Below are 5,409 nucleotides of genomic sequence, written 5' to 3' on the forward strand. Positions count from 1 at the left end.
ATTTTTTATCATCATATGATATCGCTGGCCTTATTACAACACAGCTATTGTTTAAAAACATTAAGAGAATGTTAGATTATGATTTTTTTAAAAATAATTGATTACAAAACAGTGCCAGAATGACCATGGCTGTGTGATTTTTTTTTTAAATTTATGTATATCTGTCATCCCCACTCTGCAGTTACGAAATTGAAAGTGCATCCCATAACAACAAGCATTCCCCAATAATTTAATCACACACAAAAAATCTTTTGTATCTGAATCAAATACAGGCACATACACTTGAAATTCCTAAAACGTTACAGCTTTCTCCACTACACATCCATGTGAGCCCTTATTTCTGGCTGTTTGTTTCAATTGTAGAACATACTTAATGGAAAGCAATGTTATTTTATTATAAAGAAAATATTTCTTCTTGCAAATAGTAGAAGAGTGATAAGTATGATTCAGGCCATTCATGACTTTTTCAGCATGTGTTACTTACATAAGATTTCACCATAGACCAATTATTGGTTTTATAATTACTTTGGTTTGCATGCCTCAATACATTGATATACAAACATACTGCAGTAATTGGATTGGATTGGTGTTTTTCCCACAGTGGTGTTCTAATTTATTATAGTGCTGCTGTTTTGGGTAACACTTTGTTCTGTATAGAGAGTGAACATCGCAACCCCAAACTGTTGTCTATGTTCAGCAACAGCATAAGCTGCTACTTCTTTGCAGTGTATTGAGGGCTTCACACTGCTTTCAAGGATCATGGGAATATGGAATTACAAACTATACAAATATAAATTAATCACAACAGTAAATAATGACATAAAATGATCACTTAAGTACCATATTTACAGTGTAACTAATCTGTGGCCATGTAGCACCTTCACTGCTGTCACATTGTGGCAATGGCAGGAATGGAATTGACATCCTGCACCTCCAAAAGTACAGGCCCTTTCCCCACTAGAGGTAAAGTAGAACTCCCTTAGTTCTAGTATGGCCTAAATAATGCATATGAGCAATTTGGAGCCTTTCCACTACTGTCCATGTTAAAAACACACTAATCAATTCATCACATTGAATTCAGTTGGATTCATGAGTTCTGATGGCAGATGGATATCGTTATTAATTTTAAAGAATACCATCAAGTAATATTTTCTTAAATATTTCCTTACATGTGTTATTAATACCACCTCTGATTATTAAAATTAAAATATTTTACAAACTAAATTCACTTTTCACTGTTTATGATGTTTGTTTATTTTTTGCAATTAATTTAGTTTGGTCAACAAAAAGATTGCTCAGTTTCTTCCTGATTCTCATGCATTCAAACAGTGATATTGTCTCTGGGTTTCCCATACTACAAGGATATATGTTTAAATTAACAAAGAACTATATTCACTGATAATTTTTAAAATCATAATAACATTTAGTAGTAATCCATGGCTTATTTCTAAAATGTTGAGTTCCTCAATATGGTTAGTGCAATTAAAGGGCTACATTTTCAGCTGGTGTAATTCTGCATAGCTCCATTGAAGAAAATTAAGAAAGTGGAGTTATGCTGATTTACATCAGCTGAAGATGTAGCGCTTCAGGTGCATTAACCATATTGAGGAACTCAACATTTAGTCGTAATCCCAATTTCTAAAGTGTTGTTACGATTTTAAAAATCATCTGAGGATCTGGTTCCCATAAAACGTATACACCCTGTGCATAGAAGATAGGTTTTTCTGTTCAATAGTGATAAATAAAGACTGGCAATCACTGAGACAACACAGTTCCTGGCATTCAGCTAGAAGACATTTCCCGCACCTGGGACTGACTGGAAAATTGCTTGCACCCAACAGATGGCCAAATTTTGGATTACTAGTTAGACAAAGTAAGGAACAATGTCCTTTAGTCCTATCTGAAAGGAAGATACTTTCAAATTTCTGTTGAATAGAGTCCACTGTAATTAAAATCTTCTGCAACAGAATAACAGGATATGGAAATTAACAAAAAGAATCAGCTATGTCAATCCAATGTGGAGTTCTCAAAGAGAATTGACATGCAAAGATTTGATTTTTTACTTAAATATTTATTCAATTTTTAGGTCTCGCAGTCAATTAAATTCTACTTGTCTTAAATCTAGAAGTGAATAACTTCATTTAATTAGAAAGGATCGTCTATTTCCAGTTTTTGGAATTCTTTTCCAACTCCATGTCTTCATTTGTCTAAATTAATTTAGAAGGACAAAATATTTTCATACAGAACAGAAAATCTCAGAGTAAATGTCTGTATAGGGCAAATCTTTCCCTGGCACCAAACATTTAATTTCATCAGAGCAAGAACAATAAGCAATCTGATCTCGCTGTGAAGCTTTGAGGCTGAAGAAAGTGTTACTAACAGTAACAAAGGTGTTCCTGACTCTTCAGTGAATGTCAAATAATGTCTAATTTGTAGGTAAGAACTAGAGCCTAGATTCCTCCATCTTTCCTCATATCGAGTAATAACTTACTCTGCAAATGCTACCAATGATTGACATAGGACTACTTAATGAGAAGGGTACTTCTCAGTGTAAGAAAAGATTGCAGAATCTGGCCCTAAACAATAGGGCAAATTTCAGGAACCTCTGAACTCATCTTGGCCCAAATATTTAACAAAAATAACAAAAGCTCCTATAAGTGGGTCCCACAGCATTTCAATGCTATGGCCCTGATTCAGCAAAGTCCTTAAGTATGTGCAGAGATTTAATCACATGAGTAGTCCCATTTTGTTGAGTGGGATTAGTCAGATACTTAAAAGTTGGGCACATGCTTAAGTTTCTTCCTGAACAGGGACCTAAATTTCTATTTTCAAAGTTATTAAACTTGTATCTTTTCAAGATGATCTTCCAAATCTATTTATCTTCCCACCCCTTCATATACAAACTGGAGATTTTCTGAACAAAATTCCACTTACACTGGCATAGAGCTGTGGAACATCAGCATGATCTCCACAGTGACTCCATGACTTTTAGATGTGGAGCGACCATTTCATTTTTATTTAATAAAAGTGCTGTATAAATAGGTCAGTTTCCTGACGAGGATTCTCGAACCTTTTGGTATTTCAATGGCCTGAAAACCTTATGGATATTTTCAGCTGATGACTAAACATTTCATATGATATTTCAAGACAAGTTGTGCTTGATTTTTTCTAGCCATCCATCTGCGTCTGCATTTTCCTCTGAAGAGCAACCCATTCGGCCACAAAACACTTTTTATCAACTTAAACTCACTTTCCTTTTTCTGATAATGGGAAAGGAGTCATTTATTTATTTATTTATTTATTGTTCTCTTTGCAAAACCACACAGACGTCCACTGTCTAAAAGGCATTATCTCTGGTTCACAATCTCAGATACATGGCAAAAGTATTGTATCACTAATGAAAAACAACACGAATGTTCTCGAGACTATTCTTGTTCTACAGTTAAGCAGGTAGTAATCATATTTTAAGTTTCCACTAAAGAAGCAAAGCCATATAATTTGCTAAATGTATACTAAACACAATAGTATCTAAGTATGGAAGTCAGTGTTTTAATATAATTGCCCATTTAGATTAAAAGGCTCTTATAAAAATCTTTTTTCTGTGAAAGCTGAAAAACAGTCATAATTACAGAGTAGTAACACATGACAGATAATGTTCCAATTTTAGAAAATTAGCTCTTTCTTTGATTTCCATTGAAACTCTCTTTGTCTGACTACAGTATCAGACTGAGGGTATTGTTTGTCTATTCAGGACAGAGAGAGGAACTGTGCTCAAGTAGAATTGTTGTATTAGTTAGCATTTGCTATTCAAACTGCAATACAGACCAACAAAACAGCCTTCTTTGTTCAACTAGGCGGGTCTGCTCAAAGCCAGTTGAGGTCCATGGCAGTCTAGTGGGCTTTGGATCAGGCCCCTGATGATTCATATTCAGCCTGATACTGTTCCCACTGAAGTCAATAGCAAAGCTTTCACTGAGGTAAATCGGAGAAAAATCAGGCTCATTAAGCTCATGTCCCACTATCATAAGGCAAAGTGCTGTTTTTGTAGCATAGTTTTACAGACACATCGACATAATCACCCTAGAACAAGCATCATACACTGTATTGTTTCAAAGTTATTTCTTCAAATTCCTTATTTTTTGCATTCAATTCAATCTCAAAAATTAGCATTCATGCATTTCTTTCGCACAAATAATTTCACACTGTAGTCCAAAAATGTATTATATATTTTGTTGTGTTTAAACTCTAAGATATTCAGGGGTGTTAGCGCTTTTTAATGCATACAGACACACAAATCATACTGTATAGCTTTTCAAGAAAAAAATCATAGTTGCATACCAGGAATTTAAGATTTAATTCCTGATATCATCAAAAAGTTTCTTTGGTACAATTAGAAAAATCCTTTCTTTGAACACAATCTAGTTCAATGAATAACTAAATGAGCAGCGAGTAGTAAATGTAACAAAAACAATAACACATATAGCAAAATAGTTTAAAGTCAGGCAGAGATTTCTTACAAAATTACATCTCAGTGAGAATAGCCACTTAATAAGCCAATAATAGCTTTGAGTGCAGCAATTTCTATAAAGGGTTTGGTAATTTATTTTTGCTATATTATATGTTACAAGTCATTTCGCTTTTCTTATTTTACGGATCATCTATTGCTAATTCAAAATGGCAGTTTTGATTGATGGAATGACTGTTGTGATGCTAAGGAGAAAAGACCTAAAGAATAGAAACCTGGATGTCTCAGAGTATTAGTGATAGAATCTGGAGCCTTTCATCTCTTTGTTGCCAGTTCAGATTTAATCCAGTTCAGTAATGAATAGTGACCAGAAGCTGTTACTATCTCTTCAGTAGCCTATTGAAATAAGATGGTGTCCCCAGTTTGGTTCCATAGGATGTGTCCATATCACAATTGCTGGCAGTCTCGTTAGAGAAACTAAGGATGGAGGGGCTCAATTCTGCAAGGTTTTGAGTACTCCTGTGAGGCACCAAGCAACTTTGTCTCCCACTCAGTGGGAGATGAGGGCCCTTAGCAACTCACAGGGAGACACTCTAGGAGCAAGTCCTCAATAGGCCTAGAACCTAGCTGGCCTCTTGCTCCTAGATGTTTCCCTCCAGTTTAGAGTTGAAGCACTTTGACAGCATAAAGAAAAGGAGTACTTGTGGCACCTTAGAGACTAACAAATTTATTAGAGCATAAGCTTTCGTGAGCTACAGCTCACTTCATTGGATGCATAGTGAGGAATGTTACAGTGCCCCTGCTGGTACTGTGGCTGTTCTATAGCTGGAGAGAGATTATCATTCTCCAGGGCTCCCACACCTTCCCAATGAAATTTTTAAAAAGGTTACAAATAGGCTTGGGGTTTTTGCTTCTTGAACAATTAATAATCCATCTTATTACAT

The 5,409-nt window shown here is 35.1% G+C and overlaps 1 long non-coding RNA gene across 1 annotated transcript; it reads right to left on the bottom strand.

The window, feature by feature from the left end:
* Positions 1–4,603: 4,603 nt before the first annotated feature.
* LOC122458017 lies at positions 4,604–5,152 on the bottom strand. The gene is made up of 2 exons (XR_006277833.1): positions 5,044–5,152; positions 4,604–5,002 (listed from the first exon to the last, which is right to left on the bottom strand). It is a non-coding gene; the product is annotated as an uncharacterized LOC122458017 (long non-coding RNA).
* Positions 5,153–5,409: the final 257 nt, after the last annotated feature.

This window comes from Dermochelys coriacea, chromosome 11 (genome assembly GCF_009764565.3).
Source record: "Dermochelys coriacea isolate rDerCor1 chromosome 11, rDerCor1.pri.v4, whole genome shotgun sequence".
NCBI lineage: Eukaryota > Metazoa > Chordata > Testudines > Dermochelyidae > Dermochelys > Dermochelys coriacea.